The sequence below is a fragment of the Triticum urartu genome, chromosome 4A, assembly GCF_056163025.1.
Source record: "Triticum urartu cultivar PI428250 chromosome 4A, HENAU_Tu73, whole genome shotgun sequence".
Taxonomy (NCBI): domain Eukaryota; kingdom Viridiplantae; phylum Streptophyta; class Magnoliopsida; order Poales; family Poaceae; genus Triticum; species Triticum urartu.
In genome coordinates this window covers 529,648,779-529,673,365 of record NC_141876.1, presented here as the reverse complement: position 1 = coordinate 529,673,365, position 24,587 = coordinate 529,648,779, and the positions used below count along the sequence as shown (strand labels likewise).

At 43.7% G+C, this 24,587-nt stretch overlaps 1 pseudogene; it reads left to right on the top strand.

Moving 5' to 3' along the window:
• Positions 1-1,269: 1,269 nt before the first annotated feature.
• LOC147976439 (uncharacterized) overlaps positions 1,270-24,587 on the top strand; it is an 84,833-nt pseudogene continuing 61,515 nt past the window's right edge.

The following is a 24,587-nucleotide window of genomic DNA, read 5'->3' as shown; positions in this document are numbered from 1 at the left end:
GCAGTAAAAGAGAGCAGGAGCGAGAGAGTGGGATTGTATCGGAATGAACAAGGGGTTTTTGCTTGCCTGGCACTTCTGAAGATGATATAACTCTTCATCGGTGTCATCGAACTCATCGTCGGAACGAACGTCTACCGAGAGGGAACAACAACCGGAAACACAAAAGGAACCGCAATCAATGCAATGCACATACATATGAACGATATGTCATATTAAGGTACTGAATTGACCTAGTGCAACAGTTAGTCATATTCATTGAAGTGGACTTCAAACCTATAGCAAATTCCAACTCCAAAACCAATTATCATTTATTCCATAATCATGAATTGTCCTATTCAGTGAGGTTAACTTGTTCAAACATGCATGAAAATACCATATTCAGATTCTTTGGATTTTTCTGATAATTTTTCATATATAAATTATTTCATTTGGAATTACGGTTGATTTTATATGATTTTTAGAAGTTTAAAACATTTTCTGGAATTTCCTGGATTAAATTAAACCCAGAAAATAGATTATTGTGTCAGCACTGCGTCATGCTGACCTCAGCAGGTCAACAGAACTGCCCCGGGTCAAACCTGACGTGTGGGGTCCATACGTCAGTGACACTGGGCTGGTTTGTGTGCATGACACGTGGGACCGGTCAACGTTGACTTGACCAAAGTCAAAGCTGACACGTGGGGTCCACACATATTAGTACTAATCTTAACAGAAAATTAGACTAACTTAATTAGTCACAGGGTCCCACAAGTCAGTGGCTCTAGAGGGGTCATTAGTGGGCTCATTAGCAACTAATGATGTCGCCATGTCGGCCTCGCCAGAATCTGGCCGGCGGCAACCATTCCGCATGGCGGAGGCGTCGGGTTCTGCCAGACGGCGACCATTGGGCTCGCGGTTTGTCCCTACGGGTTGCTGGACGTGCACCGCATCCAACGGAGCAGGCCGTTGGGCGAGGAGAGATCGGGAACTATGGCGGCGACCACTTGGGCGGCGGCCGGAGCTACGGGCGTGCTCGGGTTGGAGCTAGGGGGCACGTGGGGAGGAGCTGGTGGGCGCTACGGGCTCCTAGAGCCGCGCTGAGCACAGCGGTGTGCTCGGCTTCGAGCTACGTTTGCTCTAGCCACTGTGGCGACGAAGCGCAACGGCGGCGAGCTTCGGTGACGGCGGGGAACGGCGCTACGGCAAGGAAACGACGCGGGAAGAGTGGGTAACGATGGAGGAGCTCACAAGGAGTCGGACGGCGGTCTCAGCGGGCTCGGGGACGGCCTGATGGTGACGAATCAAGCGGCAGGGATCGCCGGCACCGAGGTTGAAGAAGACGTCCGGGACGGCGATGCGGTGCTCCCCCGGTTGTTTGGCTCGGCGTGGATGAGGAGGGCAAAGATGCGGAGCTCGGGGTCGCGGAGAGGGAGAAAGGGAGTGGTTGTGGCCGCGGCGAACGGCGTCGGTGCGCTCCGGCTTGTTCGGTCGGCCATGGGAGAGAGAGCAGAGGGGAGGGGAGAGGTTGTGGGCGAGGGAGAGAGAGGTCAGGGGTCTCTGGGCGTCTCCAGGCGCGAGGGAGAGGCAGGAGGTGGCAAGCAGGAGCTGGAGCCTGCGGCCTGCGCGGGCGCTCTCTCGCGGCGACAACAGCAGCTTTGGGGCGAGGGGAGGAAGACGACAGGAGGAGCCCCTGGTGGGCTGGGCTGGCTTTGCCCAGTGTTGTGCCGGTTGGTGGGCTGCATAGGTGAGGCCAGGTATGATTCCTTTTCTCTCTTTTATTTCAGTTTTCTATTTCTTTTATTCTGTTTTGAATTAGTAAAAATACTAATCCACTTTGTAAAATCCTGAAAATAATTGTGGGTAGTGTTTGGATTATTTCCAACAACCCAAAACTAGTTTCAGAGTTATTAGAGCATTTAAAAATATTTATAGGATTTAAATGACCCAATTCAAATACGATATGAGTTAATTCAAAGATCGAGAATGTCCTGGAAATATATTCATCATTTTTGGCAGAGGTTTTCACCTTTATCAAAAATCATGAACATTTTCAAAGGATATTTTGGGATCTCTGAAAATATTTTTACTGAGCCTAGTTAAATTCATTTGGTGCTAGGGTTTCAACAATCCCCATTTCAAGTTTCATGAAATTTAAACATGATGCATGGATGCAATGCCACTAGTTACAAGCAAACTCTAGGGCTGTGACAACTCACCCCCACTAAACAAGAATCTGTCCCGAGATTCAAGACGCGAGGTAAGAAGATAGAGGGGACACAAAGCTAATATGATCTTCACGATCCAACTGTCCTTCTCAAAGATGTTGATTCATTGCTTCAATTTGATCTTGACGTCTTTGCTTTCGAGATCTCCATCCAACACGATGCTGGCAGAAAGAAACTCTACAGGAATCGATCTCCTCGAAGATCGAGTACTCAGGATCAACTTAGGGAGTGAGACGTTGAAACATCCCTTGAGCTGAGAGACAAAACACACATCAGGGGTGATGGAAAGAAGTGGATGACAAGGGTTCAAATTGGTAGACAATAATTCCACACCTAAGAGGGTGGTGAACGGTGTCAACGTAGCGAGGAGTTAGGTTGCCAAGATACCACAATGAGACACCTTAAGGAAGGTGACTCGCAGAAATATTCCCTTAAGTGGCAAAAAGATTTACTTTTGAATGGATGATGTGGACTACCTTTTTGAAGAAAACGCGATGGATGATTTGCTTATCATTGGAAATGGATGGAACCCGTGGTAGGACCACTTTGAAGATGATCCTGATCAGTAATTACTGAGAAGGGTAGTCCGTAGTAGGATGACACAATGGCGGTGCAAGCTGGGAACAAAATGCAAATGCTGGGAATGATTCTAGTAACTGGGGAGAAACCCAACAGTAGAGAGAGATTCCACTGTTTGAAAGGTTATGGCATAATTGAAGAAACTGAGAACGGATCCGAGTTAATGCCGATGATAAATCCTAGTGCTTACGCGTGCTCTCAAGAACTTGAGCATTTCCGTATTCATCAAGGTTTTACCAATATCCGTGTCAAGGATCCTGGCAACACAACATGCTACCATGATGAATAATGGTGGAAGATGCAGATGCAAAGAAAGATAACACTTTCTCAGATTTTACCTTAGCGAGGCCAAGGGATCAAAATCTGGATGATCGACCGAGAGACATTTAGCGCTCCGCTTCTAATGTTCTCCTTGATGTGCTAGCCTAACCCATTCATTGAAATGGTTTGGTATCTAGAACATCAAGTAGCAGGTCAGACTCCGGGAGCTTAGGAATCCATAGGGAATAACTACTGGAGTAAATCCTACGTAATCCTTATGGGGAGGTGGCCAACTTACTCAATCAAGATACTACAATAATAGGTCTTCCGGCTGGGTGTGTTGGCCACGACATGCACTTTACCGGGTTACAGAGAGACCAATATCATAGCTCTTGGGAAAATGTCCCAACCATCACATCTGCCTGAGATTCAGATCTGGTTGGTGTCAGGATATTACAGACTCATCGAATCTAGAAAGAAATGAAAGTTTGCAACACAAATTGATGAGATGACATTGAGAGATTCTCAGGAAATGGACTATGGTAGTAAGCTCCAAAACATGAGTTGGTTCTGCTAAACACATGTGAACACGCTGTCCCAGACAAGCATGACCACATGGTGGTCTTACAATGAAACACTACCGAGTCCTGGTTGGGAACCATCATCAAGGATATCGAAGTCCTTGCATAAGTCATATGATTAGCTCTTATGGAGAACTTCTTCTCCCTGAACAAGTCAATCAGTGGCTTGGTGTGCTAGGGACACGTATGGAATGAAGATGATTAGTCTATCAGACCATAGAATACTTCGCACATGCATGACGGACTTGGGATGATTCCAGAGGAAGCAAAACAAACTTTCCTGAATTCACGGCGGCAACTTACATCAAATGCACGTGAATCAAAGGAAGTCATTTCTTTCATCCAAACATATACTTCATGAACGAGGCGTGAAGAAAATGCTTACACAAGTTTCCAACACTAGCTGGATGTTCAACACAAATCATGGAGGAGACAAAATGCCACTGATGGGCTCAACAGCAACTCATCGGAATTTCCATATCACTGGACTTCCACCACTATGTGAACAATGTGATAGTATTGGTCATACCAAAGATGTAATGGTGTATGCTCGAGGAGTCAACCACGAGTAAGACAACATTACGAACATCGTTGGTTCTGGTTTGATTTGAGGATAGCCCACACTCAAAACAAAGTTTGGACAAGACAATAGATCCAACAACTAATCACAAGGATCAATCGATGAAGATATCATCTTTCTTCAACACACACACAAAAGATATCCCTTGACACGAACTAAGTCAGACAAGCTTTTATCTTCCAAATCTCTAAGTTGTTGTTTAGCTTAACCAACTAGCTCAGGGGTATCCAACACAGATTCTTGGAGAATGGGTGGTTTGGAGTAAAACCAGCATGATCACGAACTCAACATAGCGGTAAGGTGTCAACCTGGTAATACTTCCGATAAGATATTCGGAACATCACGAACCATCGATATGTTACTATGCTCGAGAACAATCTTGCTTTCGAGGCAAGATGACATGATCAGAAGGGTAAGGGATTCAATTCTAATTAAAAGATCGAAGAGTGCACCAGAAATAAGGACAAGATAACACGAGCGATCCTAGAATAGTGATTTGATAACCAACACACTAAGAATGATATTAATGTCCATTAACTACCAAGCAACACGGTTGCTAGGAGTATTGATTTCACACATCACAATTCACTTGTCGGCATTCCGGTTTCAACAACACGAGGACCGAGAAATGAATGATGATGGTGCGAAGTATCACTGCATCAAGAGTTCATAAGAGATGGTACAATTCTCACAATATTCTTGACATAAAGTGGGTAATACTTCAGGTAGAACAGAGCAAAAGCTGGATTAGCATTTGATCTGCAGAACACAACTACTTTGATCCAATCCTGGATATGGATGAGGTACTAGAGTTTGTTTCTCCTAGTAATTCTGAAATAGAATGGCTTAACGGACCACAAGAATGATAGCATCGATAACACGGATGCACAATTACTCCTGACTATCAATTGATAGATGATGGTCGGAATACAAATGAAGAGGGACAACTCAAGAGGACATATATCTTTCTGAGTTGTGGATGCATAGATTAATATGTCGAACCAAGTTCAACAAGTTTCTTCCAGATAACCCATGCAGAAAGGTAGAACTGGTAGAATCACAATTATGAATGGAGAACTCCTCAAGAGTACTCTGATTGTGATATTTTGGTTCAAAGAACTTATGCCTTAATGGTTCATGGTATTTGGAAGAAGGAAATACCACAGACCTCGAGGACTGTCGCAAGGTTACTAATATCCTAAAGGAACAAGCAAACACTATCAACAAGAGGTGACTCGAGTGAATCTCGGGTTCAAACCCAGGAATAAAATACCTACTGACTAAATGGCATCACGGGATGCTTTCGAGAATGATGGCCAGAATCATCACACTGGGAACACAAGACATGGCTAGATTACTAGGTGATCCTCTAAAACACCTAGGGTCATCATACTAGCTCCAACCTATATGTCGAGGCAATAGAGTGCCTCAACTCACCGATTAGTGTGGTTAATCTGGCCCAAAAGGATATCAGAAACGGGAAGAAAGGATTTGCAAATGCACCAGACTATTTAGAAACCTGGGATGACTCGGACAGCATAACGGCTGTAAATGCTCAAAAGATTTGAGACATCCTGCAAAAATGGTGGCATAACCACTCAAGAACACAATATCAAGGTTCTGAGATCAACTGTCAACATACGGAAGTAGTAGGAACGGAACTGAGGCTTGAACTATCAATTCTATAAGTCTAAGGATTAGTAGCACGTCATCCTGATAGATAGATGAGAAGGCATAATTCTTAATCCCCGTAGAAAAGAAGAGTTTGACTCAGATCAGAAGGGCATAGGGTAAAGGAGTAAAAAGAGCCTTACGTTCCCTTCTACAATCAATTCCCTTACATAACTAAAGCATTTCTAGACTCAACTTCGACCAGTTTGGCTTGGTAATCCTACAGGCAGTCAGGCCCTGATACCAAAGCTGTCAGGACCCCGATTCCATGTCACATCGATCTAGCCGGTAACACCTCATATCACATTGCGGCCTCACGCACGGTATCCCCACGGGTGTCGTCTTACCATGGCCCGGGACCGTTTGCGCCTTTTGGCTCACGTATATGATAGTGTCACTAGCATCCGTATGACAGAGAACCCGGGCCGACATGGCTAGTCGTGAACCCAAAGCGGCACAGACCTATGGAAACAGGCATACATGAATCACATCGAGCATGTCGGTCAACAGCGTGTGAATCCGGGCTGTAGCACTGGGCTAATAGGACTCCGGGTAACCCGGGCTGTAGCAGGCTAGGCAGGACTCCGGAAGTCACCGCGTGACATTTTCCCGAAGGGACAGACATAGGAACGAAGTGAAACACATGCCGGCCAGTCAAGTGTCCTGAGCACTAGTGCTGGGCTAGCAGGACTCCGGTGAACTGGGCTATAACGGACTACTATGGCTCAAGGAGCACTAGACTACATTTCACCATAAGAGAGGCTGCCAAGGATAAACAACTAGATTGTCGGATCCCACACATACCAAGCATTTCAATCATACACACAATATGCTCGATATGTGCAAATACAACATGGCATCACAACAAAACTCTACAACTCAAGTAGTATTCATTAGGCTCCGAAGAGCCAGATATTACAAACATGGGTCTCATGACCCAACATTCAGAGCATACCAGATAAAGCACAGGCGGAAGCTTAATATGTCTGAGTACAGACATCTACAAAAGAAAAAGCCTGAGAAGCCTGACTATCTACCAGATCCTGCCGAGGGCACAAGATCGTAGCTGAGGTATCAAGCTAAACGTCGAAGTCCACACGGAACTACTAGCGAGACTGACGTCTCTCTGCAAAAACATAGAATAGGCAAACATGAGTACAAATGTACCCAGCAAGACTTACATCAGAACTAACTACATATGCATCGGTATCAACAAAGGGGTAGTGGAGTTCAACTGCAGCAAGCCAGCTTTGACTCAGTGGCTAACCTGAACTACGACCGCAAGCAACTCTTTTGAGCTGGCGCACACGAGTCCACATATTCACCATATCAATACACCACTATGGATCCGCTTCTGTCTCCCTACGAGAACGCCATCCATAGCACTCACACTTATCTTGCGAGTTTTAGAGTATCCACTTTCACTTGTCTATGAACTGTTATAGGCAACCCAGAAGTCCATTACCGCGGACACGGCTATTCGAATAGATGATGTTAACCCTGCAGGGGTCTACTTCTTCACACACGCTCTCACCACTTACCGCCGTTTACAAGACATGTACTCGGCAACCTTCAAGCGGAAGCCCAACGAGGGTGTCGGCCACGGCCTAGCTAAACACTCAAGTCTCTAGTCCAGGTTTATCGCCTATCTAGGTTCCATCCGTAGGGAGTCCGACCGAGGTTTCCACATACGGCCCCGAACGATGTGTACAGGGTTCTGAGACACCAAACGGGCGCCCGGCATGCCCGGCCACGGTGTATTTACCGCATCATAGCCCACCCCTAGGGTCAGCGCTACGCACGGCCGCCAACACATATCCTATAAACACCAAAAACTAGTTGCAACTCCTGGACAGAGGACAAGGGTGATCAAGAAGCCGAGAGGGTCCATTGGTTTCGGGCCCAATGCGTAGTAGTAACTGTTTCATGGATCACAAACACAGAACTCAGTTCCTAAGAACGGTTTCAATGAGACAACCCACCATGTACTCCTACATGGCCTCTCACTGCTACCTTTACCAAATCATGTTCACACACTTAGCTCACACACAGTAGGGCATGTTCACAACTTTCCAATTCATTCCCGATGAATCAGACCTAACTCAACTCTAAGCAATAGCAGGCATGAAAAACAAGCATGAATGAGTAGGCACATCAGGGCTCAAACAATTCCTACTCATGCTAGTGGGTTTCATATATTTACTGTGGCAATGACAGGTCATGCAGGGGAAAGGGGTTCAACTACCGCAGCATGTAACAGTTGAATCGTTGTTGTCCTAATGCAGTAAAAGAGAGCAGGAGCGAGAGAGTGGGATTGTATCGGAATGAACAAGGGGGTTTTGCTTGCCTGGCACTTCTGAAGATGATATAACTCCTCATCGGTGTCATCGAACTCATCGTCGGAACGAACGTCTACCGAGAGGGAACAACCACCGGAAACACAAAACGAACCGCAATCAATGCAATGCACATACATATGAATGATATGTCATATTAAGGTACTGAATTGACCTAGTGCAATAGTTAGTCATATTCATTGAAGTGGAATTCAAACCTATAGCAAATTCCAACTCCAGAACCAATTACCATTTATTCGATAATCATGAATTGTCCTATTCAGTGAGGTTAACTTGTTCGAACATGCATGAAAATACCATATTCAGATTCTTTGGATTTTTCTGATAATTTTTCATATATAAATTATTTCATTTGGAGTTACGGTTGATTTTATATGATTTTTAGAAGTTTAAAACATTTTCTGGAATTTCCTGGATTAAATTAAACCCAGAAAATAGATTATTGCGTCAGCACTGCGTCATGCTGACCTCAGCAGGTCAACAGAACTGCCCCGGGTCAAATCTGACGTGTGGGGTCCATACGTCAGTGACACTGGGCTGGTTTGTGTGGATGACAGGTGGGACCGGTCAACGTTGACTTGATCAAAGTCAAAGCTGACACGTGGGGTCCACACATATTAGTACTAATCTTAACAGAAAATTAGACTAACTTAATTAGTCACAGGGTCCCACATGTCAGTGGCTCTAGAGGGGTCATTAGTGGGCTCATTAGCAACTAATGATGTCACCACGTCGGCCTCGCCGGAATCTGGCCGGCGGCAACCATTCCGCACGGCGGAGGCGTCGGGTTTTGCCATCCGGCGACCATTGGGCTCGCGGTTTGGCCCTACGGGTTGCTGGACGTGCACCGCATCCAACAGAGCAGGCCGCTGGGCGAGGAGAGATCGGGAACTATGGCAGCGACCACTTGGGCGGCGGCCGGAGCTATGGGCGTGCTCGGGTTGGAGCTAGGGGACACGTGGGGAGGAGCTGGTGGGCGCTACGGGCTCCTGGAGCCGCGCTGAGCATAGCGGTGTGCTCGGCTTCGAGCTACGTTTGCTCTAGCCACGGTGGCGACGAAGCACAACGGCGGCGAGCTTCGGTGACGGGGGGGAACGGCGCTACGGCAAGGAAACGACGCGGGGAAGAGTGGGTAACGACGGCGGAGCTCACAAGGAGTCAGACGGCGGTGTCCGCGGGCTCGGGGACGGCCTGATGGTGACGAATCAAGCGGCGGGGATCGCCGGCACCGAGGTTGAAGAAGACGTCCGGGACGGCGACGCGTTGCTCCCCCAGTTGTTTGGCTCGGCGTGGATGAGGAGGGCGAAATGCAGAGCTCGGGGTCGCGGAGAGGGAGCAAGGGAGTGGTTGTGGCCGCGGCGAACGGCGTCGGTGCGCTCCGGCTTGTTCGGTCGGCCATGGGAGAGAGAGCAGAGGGGAGGGGAGAGGTTGCGGGCGAGGGAGAGAGAGGTCAGGGGTCTCTGGGCGTCTCCAGGCGTGAGGGAGAGGCAGGAGGTGGCAAGCAGGAGCTGGAGCCTGCGCGGGCGCTCTCTCGCGGTGGCAGCAGAAGCTTTGGGGCGAGGGGAGGAAGACGATAGGAGGAGCCCCTAGTGGGCTGGGCTGGCTTTGCTCGGTGTTGGGCCGGTTGGTGGGCTACACAGGTGAGGCCAGGTACGATTCCTTTTCTCTCTTTTATTTCAGTTTTCTATTTCTTTTATTCTGTTTTGAATTAGTAAAAATACTAATCCACTTTGTAAAATCCTGAAAATAATTGTGGGTAGTGTTTGGATTATTTCCAACAACCCAAAACTAGTTTCAGAGTTATTAGAGCATTTAAAAATATTTATAGGATTTAAATGCTCCAATTCAAATACGATATGAGTTAATTCAAAGATCGAGAATGTCCTGGAAATATATTCATCATTTTCGGCAGAGGTTTTCACCTTTATCAAAAATCATGAACATTTTCAAAGGATATTTTGGGATCTCTGAAAATATTTTTACTGAGCCTAGTTAAATTCATTTGGTGCTAGGGTTTCAACAATCCCCATTTCAAGTTTCATGAAATTTAAACATCATGCATGGATGCAATGCCACTAGTTACAAGCAAACTCTAGGGCTGTGACACAACCGCCGCCCTCCTCCATCACGCCGGAGCCGATACCCCGATGTTGTCGTCCACCGCAACCTCAACCGCAACGCCCTCCACGGCTAGTAGTTGGAGCCGAGGCCGAGCCGTCCGTACCCAAGCCAGTTCAACCACGCCGTCCTGCACCTCACCGCTGCCGCTCCAACTTCACCACCCTCCACCGCACCGGATCTGTTCCTGCTACGCCGTCCTTCGCCGCCTTGGATCTGCTTCCCCTCCACTGATATACGGCCACGGTAGCACAGTCAACAATTTGGCCATGGGTTTGTCCAAGGATCGACGGTTCTCCAAAACATCGGTTCCCCCAGGAGAAAAAAGAAGATCGCCGCAACATATGGAGGAGACCACGCCGGAAACTGATAAGGGTACTCCTCTTCCCTTATTCGTGCAAATCTTATGTGTCTGCTTGCACGGTATTCATCCCACAGAAGACACTAGTTGACCGCTTCTTCTTGATACTAGATGTTCCTAGTAACTCGCGATGCACAAGGTTTCTCCTCATATACTATTTCACCTTAGCTAGAGGTCCGTCGCCCCCCTGAATTTCAATTCCTGATCAGTTGATTCCGAGTTAACGGAAGCATTCCCCAGCGTAACAGGCGCTAGTCCGCTGATATGTCTCCAACGTATCTATAATTTATGAAGTATTCATGCTATTATATTATCAACCTTGGATGTTTTATATGCATTTATATGCTATTTTATATGATTTTTGGGACTAACCTATTAACCTAGTGCCCAGTGCCAGTTTCTGTTTTTCCTTGTTTTTGAGTTATACAGAAAAGGAATATCAAACGGAGTCCAATTGACATGCCAATTTTTGACAATTTTTTATGGACCAAAAGAAGACCCCGGAGTAAAAGAGTTGGTCCAGGAGAGTCCCGAGGCATCCACGAGGGTGGGGGCGCCCCCCCCCCCCTCAGGCGCGTGGGCCTGCCTCGTGGACGCCTCAGGCACCTCCTTGGCGTGAGACCGACGCCAAAAATTCCTATAAATACAGAAACCTCGAAAAATTAACCTAGATCGGGAGTTCCGCCGCCAAAAGCCTCCGTAGCCACCGAAAACCAATCTAGGCCCTCTCTGGCACCCTATCGGAGGGGGCCATCATCACCTGAGGGCATGGAGGAGGATCCCGGAGGGGCCATCATCACCATGAAGGCCAATGACCAGAGGGAGAACTTCTCCCCATCTAGGGGGGGCCATGGAGGAGGAAGCACAAGGGGGAGAACCTCTCCTCCTCTCTCTTGGTGGCACCGGAGTGCCATCGGGAGGGGAATCATCACCGCGGTGATCTTCTTCATCAACATCACCATCATCATCACCATCCTCATCTCTTTTACGCGGTCCACTCTCCCGCACCCCGCTGTAATCCCTACTTAAACATGGTGCTTTATGCCACATATTATGATCCAATGATGTGTTGCCATCCTATGATGTTTTGAGTAGATATCTTTTGTCTTTGGGTTGATTGATGATATATATTGGTATGAGTTGTATGTTTTACTTTGATGCTGTCCTATGGTGCCCTCCGTGTCGTGCAAGCGTGTGGGGTTCCCGCTGTAGGGTGTTGCAATACATTCATGATTCGCTTATAGTGGGTTGGTGAGTGACTGAAACACAAACCCGAGTAAGGGGGTTGTTGCGTATGGGAATAAATAGGACTTTATGCTTTAATGCCATGGTTGGGTTTTACCTTAATGATCTTTAGTAGTTGCGGATGCTTGCTAGAGTTCCAATCATAAGTGCATATGATCCAAGTAGAGAAAGTATGTTAGCTTATGCCTCTCCCTCATATGAAACTGCAATAGTGATTACCGGTCTTGTTAACGATTGCCTAGGACAATTCCGCACACCGATCCACCATTATTCCACACTTTCTATTTATAATATTTAGTAATATATTCTAACTTTATGATAAAAGCCCCTACTTTTATATTTTATCTCTCCGATATCATGCAAAGTTATCCTCTTCATACCCACAACGTAGTTTTATTTCTCGTTTCTAGTTGGAAGCAAACGTTCGGTGTACGTAGAGTAATATCAGTGGCGGATAGGGCTTGAGAGAATATTGATCTTACCTTTAGCTCCTTATGGGTTCGACACTCCATACTTATCACTTCCACCTTTGGAAATTGCTACGATGATTCCCTGCACTTGGGGATTATCAAGCTCTTTTCTGGTGCCGTTGCTAGAGAGCAATAGCGTCGGGTTGATATTCTCGTGTGTGCTTGTTTGCTTTCTTCACTAAGTAGATTCTGTTTTTCCTTTTTTGTTTCTGTTTAGTTGTGGGTGAAACATACAATTTTTTTTTAAAGAATGAAAATACAAAAAAATATTACTTGCCTTTCATGCCTAAAAAGTTTTTCAAAAAGAGAAGTGATTGGAAAGTTATGCATTGAAGAAGTGAGGGTCGACCTTGAGCACTCGTGTTCATGCTCACGGAAACAATGTAGAATTTTTCATGGATGTTTCTCTATAAATAATTATCCCCTTATATATATATCCATTGTATTATAAAAATAATGTGCCGAGCTTTGGTTTTAGGATGATTAGATTGCTTGATTACTATGTGCAGAACAAAAACAGAAACTTTGGCTGTAGCACGTGATTTTACATTTTTTACTGGAAAGTAAAATGGGTCTGAAACTTTTTGCACTTTACTTCTGTACAAATTTTTCGAATTTTCAAATTTATTTCATAATTTTGGAGTTACAGAAGTTTACGAAACGTTCATATTACTACAGACTGTCCTGTTTTAGACAGATTCTGTTTTTCGTGTGTTGTTTGCTTATTTTGATGAATCTATGGGTAGTGTCGGGGGGTATGAACCATGGTGAAGTTGGAATACAGTAGATATAGTTCTAATATGAAATTGGAATGAGTTTGCAACAGTACCTAAAGTTAGTGATTTGCTTTATTATACTAACGGATCTCACAAAGTTTTTGTTAAAGTTTTTTTGTGGATGAAGTGTTCGAAGAACGAGGAGTTACCGATGTGATAAGAATAAAGAGAGGCAAGAGCTCAAGCTTGGGGATGCCCAAGGCACCCCAAGTAAATATTCTAAGGATACTCAAGCATCTAAGCTTGGGGATGCCCCGGTTGGCATCCCATCTTTCTTCTTCAACAATTATCATTATACCTCGGTTTTTGTTTCGTTCACATGATTTGTGTCCTTTGTTTTTTTGTTCTTCCTTTATGAACCATGCTAGTATGAAATAACCCTTCATTGATTTATAGAATGCTTCATGTGCTTCACTTATATCTTTTAAGTATGATCTTATAGAATTGCTCTTTGTGCTTCACTTAAATCTTTTGAGTATGGTTTTATAGAATGCTTCGTGTGCTTCACTTATACATTTTGAGCTTGGACATTGGTTAGTTTATATTAATTGTAGAATGCTCCATGAACTTCAATTATATCTTTTGGAGTATGAATAATAATATCATCCAAAGCAGGTTTGGAAGAGTGTCAACTCTAGGAACTAGTGATCCCGCTATTCCGAATGAGAAGAATTTTGCTTATGTGGAGAGTAGAAAATTTCTATGCTTGTAGATCATGAAAAGAATGCTTTATGTGATGGTTATATTGTTGAATTCATTCATGATGCTACTGAAAATTATTATGAAGGAGGAATATATGCTTGTAGGAGTTGCAATAATATCAAGTTTCCTCTCTATGTGCTTAAAGTTTTGAAGTTATCATTGTTTTCCTTCCTATGCTAGTTGATTCTTGTTCCCATAAGTTGTGTACTCACAAAATCCCTAGGAATAGGAAGTGGGTTAGGTTTAAATTTTCTATTCATATTCTTCATGATGCTCTCTTTATGTTTCAATTCTTATCTTTTATATGAGCATCATTGAAATCATCATGCCTAGCTAAAAGGCATTAAAGAAAAGCGCTTGTTGGGAGACAACCCAATATTTACCCTTATTGTTTTTGTGTGTTTATATGATTAAGATACTATAGTAATCATGTTTTATAGCTTTTGTTTCAATAAAGTGCAAGTAAGACCTTTGGGAAGACTTGGGTGAAAGTTAATGTGATCTTGCTGTAAAAAACAGAAACTTTGCGCTCACGAGATTAGCTGCCATTTTTTACAGAAGAGTGCTTTGGTCCTGATTCTTTTTGCAGAAGATTAATAGACAAAATTCCTCACGTCCACCAATTTATTTCATAATTCTTTGAGTAGCATAAGTATGGTTGGTGTTCAGATCATTACAGACTGTTCTGTTTCTGACAGATTCTGTTTTCATTGCATAGTTTGCTTGTTTTCAAGTTTCTATGGCTTATATTTCTCAATATAAATTGTAGAAATGATATGGTACAGTAGGAATTGTGTGAGAACAATTATGATCCTTGTCTTTGACAGTACCAAAGTGAATGGTTTACTCTTTATCATACTAACCTATCTCACGAAGTTCCGTTAAGTTTTGTATGATTGAAGTTTTCAAGCTTTGGGTGAGATATCGATATGAAGAGAATAAGGAGTGGAAAGACCCTAAGCTTGGGGATGCCCAAGGCACCCCAAGGTAATACTCAAGGAAGACTCAAGCGCCCAAGCTTGGGGATGCCCCGGAAGGCATCCCCTCTTTCGTCTTCAAAACTATCGGTATACCTTACTCGGAGCTATATTTTTATTCATCACATGATATGTGTTTTGCTTGGAGCGTATTTTCAATTTTACTTTCTCTTTGAATAAAATCATTGGATCTGAATTATTAAATAAAAAATAATCCTCCCATGGCTAGTTAATTATTTGATTACTCAGTGTCCTTCACTATTATCTTTTGGAGTAGTTTGTCATTTACTCACGTGCTTCACGTATATCCTATGAGTAAATGGTTGAATAATTGAATATCATAAATCTGAATTTATATATGTTTCATATGCTTATACCATGGGGAGTAATGACTTCACATAGAATAAGTATAGGTAGTAAACTTATTGAAAGTTAGCAAACGTAGAATTGGTCATTTGAACAATTCATGAAAGAATATTGAAGGAAGAGAGATTTCACATATAAATATACTATCTTGGACATCTTTTGTAATTGTGAAAACTCATTAAAATATGACATGCTAAAAGGTTGATGTCGGACAAGGAAGACAACATAATGGGTTATGTTTTCTTATATCCAAAATAAAGTATATTGTCTTGGATCATCCAACATGTTGAGCTTGCTTTTCCCCCTCATGCTAGCCAAATTCTTTGCACCAAGTAGAGATACTACTTGTGCTTCAAACATTCTTTAAACCAGTTTTGCCATGAGAGTCCACCATACCTACCTATGGATTGAGTAAGATCCTTCAAGTAAGTTGTCATCGGTGCATGCAATAAAAATTGCCCTCTAAATATGTATGATCTATTAATGTGGAGAAAATAAGCTTTATACGATCTTGTGATGTGGAAGAAATAAAAGCGACGGACTGCGTAATAAAGGTCCATATCACAAGTGGCAATATAAAGTGACGTTCTTTTGCATTAAGATTTCGTGCATCCAACCATAAAAGCGCATGACAACCTCTGCTTCCCTCTGCGAAGGGCCTATCTTTTACTTTTATCTTCTACCTTATGCAAGAGTCATGGTGATCTTCACCTTTCCTTTTTACATTTTATCCTTTGGCAAGCACATTGTGTTGGAAGGATCATGATATATATATATATCCAATTGGATGTAAGTTATCATGAACTATTATCGTTGACATTACCCTTGAGGTAAAAGGTTGGGAGGCGAATCTATAAGCCCTTATCTTTCTTTGTGTCCGATTAAAACTTTGAACCCATAAATATCACGTGAGTGTTAGCAATTGTGAAATATTAAATGATAGTTGAGTATGTGGAGTTTGCTAAATCAAAGCTCTGACATAGACCCTTCCTGAAAATAAAATGAACTGCAATTGTTTGATGACTGAGAATATAGTTTGTTAGTTTCAAGAAAGTTTGTGATCTATACTTTAACATGTGAATAGCTTGTTAATTGATCATGAAAAGTTTTGTGAAGATGAGCTACTGTTATGATATATAATGATGCTAGAAAAAGTGATTGGAAGTATCATTGATGAAACTTATGCACTTGTTAGCATTCACACTTCATAAATTACTTCTTTTATCATTTACCTACTCGAGGACGAGCACGAATTAAGCATGGGGATGCTGATATGTCTCCAACATATCTATAATTTATGAAGTATTCATGCTATTATATTATCAACCTTGGATGTTTTATATGCATTTATATGCTATTTTATATGATTTTTCGGACTAACCTATTAACCTAGTGCCCAGTGCCAGTTTCTGTTTTTCCTTGTTTTTGAGTTATACAGAAAAGGAATATCAAACGGAGTCCAATTGACGTGCCAATTTTTGATGATTTTTTATGGACCAAAAGAAGACCCCGGAGTAAAAGAGTTGGGCCAGGAGAGTCCCGGGGCGTCCACGAGGGTGCCCCCCCAGGCGCGTGGGCCTGCCTCGTGGATGCCTCGGGCACCTCCTTGACGTGAGGCCGACGCCAAAAATTCCTATAAATACGGAAACCTCAGAAAGTTAACCTAGATCGGGAGTTCTGCCGCCAGAAGCCTCTGTAGCCACCGAAAACCAATCTAGGCCCTCTCTGGCACCCTGCCGGAGGGGGCCATCATCACCGGAGGGCATGGAGGAGGATCCCGAAGGGGCCATCATCACCATGAAGGCTAAGGACCAGAGGGAGAACTTCTCCCCATCTAGGGGGGGAGGCCATGGAGGAGGAAGCACAAGGGGGAGAACCTCTCCTCCTCTCTCTTGGTGGCACCGGAGTGCCATCGGGAGGGGAATCATCGCCGCGGTGATCTTCTTCATCAACATCACCATCATCATCACCATCCTCATGTCTTTTACGCGGTCCACTCTCCCGCACCCCGCTGTAATCCCTACTTAAGCATGGTGCTTTATGCCACATATTATGATCCAATGATGTGTTGCCATCCTATGATGTTTTGAGTAGATATCTTTTGTGTTTGGGTTGATTGATGATCTAGATTGGTATGAGTTGTATGTTTTACTTTGATGTTGTCCTATGGTGCCCTTCGTGTCGCGCAAGCGTGTGGGTTCCCGCTGTAGGGTGTTGCAATACATTCATGATTCGCTTATAGTGGGTTGGTGAGTGACTGAAACACAAACCCGAGTAAGGGGGTTGTTGCGTATGGGAGTAAAGAGGACTTGATGCTTTAATTCCATGGTTGGGTTTTACCTTAATGATCTTTAGTAGTTGCGGATGCTTGCTAGAGTTCCAATCATAAGTGCATATGATCCAAGTAGAGAAAGTATGTTAGCTTATGCCTCTCCCTCATATGAAACTGCAATAGTGATTACCGGTCTTGTTAACGATTGCCTAGGACAATTCTGCACACCGATCCACCATTATTCCACACTCGCTATTTATAATATTTAGTAATATATTCTAACTTTATGATAACAGCCCCTTCTTTTATATTTTATCTCTCCGATATCTTGTAAAGTTATCCTCTTCATACCCACAACATAGTTTTATTTCTTGTTTCTAGTTGGAAGCAAACGTTCGGTGTACATAGAGTCGTATCAGTGGCAGATAGGGCTTGAGAGAATATTGATCTTACCTTTAGCTCCTTGTGGGTTCGACACTCCATACTTATCACTTCCACCTTCGGAAATTGCTACGATGGTTCCCTACACTTGGGGATTATCATCCTCCTAGTACGCCAGGGAAGCGGTGCCTCGGTGTTTATCTTAGAGGCGTGTGGGGCCTAGAGCTACTAGCGCCCGATCTGGAGGTCGGCCTGGATTAAAGGGATGGCCTAGGGGCGCTGCCAAGCACGGTGGTGGTGTGAGGTCGAGGGGAGGGCGGGGTGGCGAAGGCAGGGGTTTAGGCCGGTGGTCGCTGGCAGTTCGAGAAAGATCGTCAACAGTGACCGACGGGAGGTAGACGAAGGTCATCTGCCCATTCCTTATAGATCGGACGGTTCATTAAAAAATTGACTGACCTATTTATTTTCAGTCGACTGTTATCTTGATATGACCACATGTGGTGGTGTGCTGGAGGAGTACCTGCATTTCCTGTGCTCATATATTACAAAATCATACGGAGTAGAATCTAATTTTGTTTGCCATGCAATGTTGTAGAGCTATCATATGTCTCCTGTCATTTATTTTTCAGCCACCTGCTATCTGCTACTTTTACAGTGCACTAGTTCTGCACATACTTCACCCATACTCTCACTATTGTGTTTTTATGCAAGGTTATTTCAGAGTCTGCCTCAAGAGAAGCAGAAAAGAAAAGAGAGAAGTTGCTCCAGCTTTCTACGCGGGTAAGCACGACACGTTACAGCGCTATAAAGGGTGTAGTGTCAGCAGATGGAGACGGTAAACGTAGCTCTGGAGTTGATGACCTCGCTCGCAATGAACCACCATCCCAGGTGCTTGCTTTAACTCCATGGTGTCATATGTGGTTTCATGTTCCATATGGTGTCTAGCTTGTATTCGAAAGGTCGTAGTCGGTCTTTATTAAGATAAGGAAAGATATTTTTTACATGAACCACCATCCCGTGAGCACCAGAAGACAAATAGCTAGTCAGGGCACTGGCCGAGCCAGTGACAAGCCCAGCAAAGACAGGCATCACCTGGAAGCCAACTAAAAAGCCGCGATGGTGGCGAAGCAGCCCGCCTCCCACCAGGCTCTCGGGTCCTAGATGATCATGCTCACCACTCCAGCCGGATGTCTAGCTTGTATTGCTTCCAATTTAGTTAAATTACATTTGCTTAGCTTACACATTGTACCTTTGAATATGACATGTCTTTTTGTTTTTGGTACATACTAGTACATCTTTGTATTAACCATGTTCTTACACAAAACTAATTTTTCTTGTGTATCCCTCATCAATCACTTATGATGAGGCAGTCAGGCAAGTGGACTACTCATTTAAAGAATGCAGCGTCAGCCTCCCGACATGATTCTCAAGAAACAGCAAGGCTAGATGAAGATAGTGAACGTAGCTCTGTAGTTGATTACCGCATTTCCCCTACACTAGCATCGCAGGTGCTTGCTCTAACTTGGCAGCGTGATATGTGGTTGCATGTTGCATATGGTGTCTAGATTGTAAATCTTCCAATCTGGTTAAACTGCATGTGGCATTCTGCTTTGCTTATACATTATACCTGTTAATGTGACATGCCTTCTTGTATTTAGTACATAGTACATCTGTCTATTAAGCATGTCCTTACATAAAACTATTGTTTTTTTGTATCCCGCATCAATCAATATGACGAGACACCTTTAGTATATGCAGTGCGATATTAGTTGCATCTTTCATATGATTTATAGCATGCGCTGCTTCTAATTTGTTGAAATTCCATTTATGATGGGACGCTTTTAACTTGGCAGAGTCATATTGGTTGCATCTTTCATGTGGTGTCTAGCTTGCATTGCTTCTTATTTGTTGGAATGGTTTCTGCTTAGTTTACACAAACAGTTGTGAACATGCCATGCCGTCCTGTTTTTCGTACATATTCCATCCTGGTATCATGTGTTTGCCTTACATCAAAGTAGTGATTGTCAGTATCATGCATGAATGAGTTCTGAAGAGAGAATTTTATTGTTTTTTCTTGTCGGTCTTACCTGACAATTCAAAATCAATAAAGCGGAAGGAAGTTAGCAAGGCAGCGGATAAAGGTGCTCCTTCCAAATGGAGGGCCTCTACAGTTTCTACTCCTCCATCCCCCCAAGATGATTTCCAAGACAACACATGCATAGACACTCAACGTAGCTGTGTTTATGATGAGCACGTCTCCCCTAGTGCACCATCACCGGTGCTCCCTCTAACTTTGCACTGTTATATGTGGTTGCATGTTATGTGTGATTTCTAGCTTGTATTGCTTCTAATTTTGTTGAATTCCATCTGCTTACTTTACACATTATACTTGAATAAGACACGTGCTCCTGTTTCTAGAACATACAATATCATCTATCACACCATGTTCTTACATCAAATTACTATTGTTGTGTAACCTACAACAATCACTTATCATAAGACACGTTTGAGTTTGGAGTGTGATATAGGTTACATTTCGCATTCTTTTCTAGCTTGTACTACTAATTTGTTGAAATGGCACTTATGACGAGACAATTTTAACTTGGTAGAGTGATATTCGTTGCATCTTTCATATGGTGTCTAGCTTTCATTGCTTCTAATTTTTTGAAATGCCTTCTCCTTAGTTTACACATCATAAGCTGTGAATATGCAATGGCACTAATGACGAGAGACCTCTAACTTGGTAGTGTGATGTTGTTTGCATCTTGCATATGATTTATTTCTTGTACTGCTTCACATTTGTTTAAATGCCATTTATGATGAGACACTGTTAACTTGGCAGAGCGATATTTGCAGCATCTTTCATATGGTGTCTACCTTCCATTGCATTGCTTCTAATTTAGTGAAATGTCTTCTGCTTAGTTTACACATCATAGTTCTGGTTATCTCTTCCGTCCTGTTTTTCGTACATATTACATCCTCCTATCATGTGGTTGTCTAACATCAAAGTTCAGTTTGTCCGTATCACACATCAATTTGTTCTGAAGAACTAAATTGTTATTCGTTTTTCTTGTCGGCTTGACTTAACATGGCACAGAGAAAGAGGAAGAAACACAAAATGGCAGGGAACGGGAATCGGAAAAATCCTGCAGATTCTGCTGGTACTGATGGTGCAATAGAACGTCAAAGTCCAGCGGAAAATTCTACAAACAGGGTATCCCATGCTACACGAGCTGCAGAAAAAGCCAAACAGAAACAAATAGCTGCCACCAAACAAGCAGAGACATCCCTAGTTCTTGCAACACCTTCCACAGTACTACCATCTGCATGAGTTACTCGTGCGTCAACTGAGCTAGCAGCACGTTCCCAAGCTCCCTTGCCACCTGACACTACTTCCCAAGCACTCTTTACACAAGACGAGTTGGCAAGATCAGATGAACCTTATGAGCTTCAACAGCAAGAAGAGTTGCTGGAGTCAAGTTACAGTTGCATGCTTCTTTATATGTAGTCTCACAATTTGATGTACACTAACACTTCCTATGTTCGTTGTTGGACTAGCACCTAGGCGCAAGAGGAAACAAACATCAGGGATAATGCTCGATAGGTTAACTAAATCTAGAGGAGGAAGAATGGAGATCCATTTTGAGGCAGGTTTAAGAAGGCCACGTGATGCTACAAAGTGAGCCAAGTTAGTATCAGAGGCAGCGGTTGCCGTTAGGTGTCATGTACGTATCCTCCCAACATTGGATTCAATACAAGAATGACAAAGACGAAACCCAGTTCAACACCTTCCTCGACCATTTATCTGTAAGTATGGTTATGTATGGAAACTAGTAATATCGTCTTGCTCTGTCCCATACTTTCTAGGTTGCTGATAATGAGACTCCCATAATTTTCAACAGATGAGGTTCAAGTTGGATAGCCAAGATGATGCAACCAGACAAGCTTGCACCCATGTTTTCAAGTCTGCTTTACGACAGTATCGGTATAACTTGAGGAAAACTCACATTGAAGGCAAGTCTAATAGTGAACTTTCCCAAACATCTCCAGTGGAAAATATATCAGATGAAGACTGGTGGGGCCTCGTTAAACACTGGTCTGATCCGAAGTATTAGGTACATTATATATATATGTGATCAGATCACATGTTGAAGTCCTATTTACGCATGTGCCACACGAATCTATCTTCTTGTAGGTGAAATGTTCAAAGAACAAGGCCAACTGTACGAAAGTGAAATTCCAACAGACGATAGGATCTCGTAGCTATATTGCACACTACGAGGCTCTTGTAATTAGCTGTTGTTTCACTCTTTTCGCTGTACCATATTATCAGATCTATATTGACTTGTTCCAAATGCAGAGGAAAGCCCGCAAGGACCAAAAAGTACCTGAACCAAATGATGTGGAAATCTTCAACGACTGTCACACCAGCAAGAAGAAGGGCATGACTACACCAGTCAAAGCCGCTGTTGTAAGTCCTTAATCCTCATGCCTTTTAACTACTACTTACTCTGACTTGTGCCTTGAACTGCATGGTTTGCAGCCAATGTCTATTACTCTTTTCAATTTTATACACAATTGTCTTAGCGTATCATTGCACCTTACAAGGTTTAAAAGAGAGGAGTGGTGTTCCTTTGATCTTGACCTGTAATCTAGTTCCATGCTGGACTTGCCACACAACGTTACAATTGCATGTTTGTCTGTTCTTAGTTGTTTTGTGATATGAATGATGTCATACTATGCTTACTGTATTATAAACTTCGTCTCTTTATCCTTAGCCCTCAATACAATGTGAAGAAATAGACAATACATTAGCGATGGTACATGGTCATCTGTTTGGAACTTGGTTTTATTATGTACTTTGCAATAAAATACAACTAATATTTTACATGGGTTCACCAGAATAAGTTCTGTATATATAGACCCAAGCTATTTTGTTTGGTTTTGCTGCCTCCTTAATATCTTATGTTCTGGTACTACTAATGTAAAACCTCAACTTTTCAGCGAGCTACGGAAAAAATGGTGGAACCGCCACCTTCTGAAGGTGGCGAGGCAACTATAACCGCAATGTCAGCTCTTGCTGCAGTGGGTCAGTACATGTCCACTAACAGTGCCAAAAGCATGTTCCTGCATAATACTGGGTTGGTTGTTAAGGCAAACTCGTCCAAACAGCCTCATGATCAAGATATGCAAGATCAAAATAATGTTGTATCTGCGCTGCAGACACAAGTCCATTCCCTAACAAAGACCCTTTGTGAAACAAGGAGAGACATTGTTCGATGTTGTCAAGATATGCATGGTTTTGAAACCAGACTATCAGACATTTGCTATGTTGTTCAGGAGCCTAGGAGAACTGAAGGCGAAGGTTATGGTGCTCCATCGGACAATACATCATGAAAACGTAACAGTCAGGTCAAATGAACTGAGTTTCTGAACTTCTGGTGGTGCATTTATCTGCTAGACTGTTAACTTTTATGCCAACCTTCCTTTTGTTTTATATAGTTGTAATTTGTTTTGGTGCGATACAAAATTTGTTCTTAACATGCAGCCACCGGATGAAGAAAACAACAAGCCATTTTTGTATAGTGTAGGGTGTTCCCTATATTTGCACTGGTGGCAAACTTTGATGCCCATCGACTGTAGTTAACATGGGCCTCCTACGGGCCGTAGAAACAATGGGCCTTCTACGGGCCTTAGAAGGCCGTAGAAACAATGTGCCTTCTACGTGGGGTAGAAACAATGGGCCTTATATGGGCCGTAGACACAATGGGCCTTCTACGGGGTGTATCATCAATGGGCTTTCTACGGGTCGTATCATCAATGGGCCTTCTACGGGCCATATGATCGGTTGGCCAAACATGGGCCAATAACAGACCACATTATGGCCGTAAATGGGCTAGAGTTGAAATCTTCCGTTCATGGGCCGACCATAACGGGCTGTCGTTAATCAACCGTATTTGATGACGCTATGAAAACGGCCCAACGTATTAACGGGCCACAAACGGGCCGACTGTAACCACGGGATGAATTTGGCCCATAAGCAGAAAATGACAGTAACGGGCCGTAAGTAAACGAATGCTAGAAATGAGCCCAATAATAAATGGCCCCTGAGAAGGCCGAAAGATAACATGGGCTGGAAACGGCCCAACGGAATAATGGGTCGTTAATGGGTATAAAGTGATACACTGTTCATTACGGGCCAGTTTTACCATGGGCCGTTAATGGGCCGGGAGTAATAAGGGCCTCATATGGGCCGAAAGACGTCATGGGCCATACATGGGCCGGAAGTTAAAATGGGTTGGAATTATATTAGACGGCCCAGATGACGCTACTGGGCCTAATTCGGATAGGCCGTAAACGGGGCCTGGGTTAGCGGGCTGTAAATGGGCTATATGCGAACAGGTCGTTAACAGGCTTGCCGTGGGCCGGCCCACCACCTTTTGACCAAGTCAAACGGGCCGGACTTTTCACAGGAATGGGCCTCTTTTGGGACGTGCCACGTGTCGACGTATCATAGGCGCTTTGGGTCCAATGAGTGGATGACATCTGTCCCAACGGTGAGCCGACATGTGTTTCCTCCAGCCAATGATGATTTTACACGTGGAAAATCCCCATTAGTCGGGGCTGTTAACGGGTTATCGGATCCAAAACCGGACCCGATAGCTTAACAACGTTCCGTTACGGTG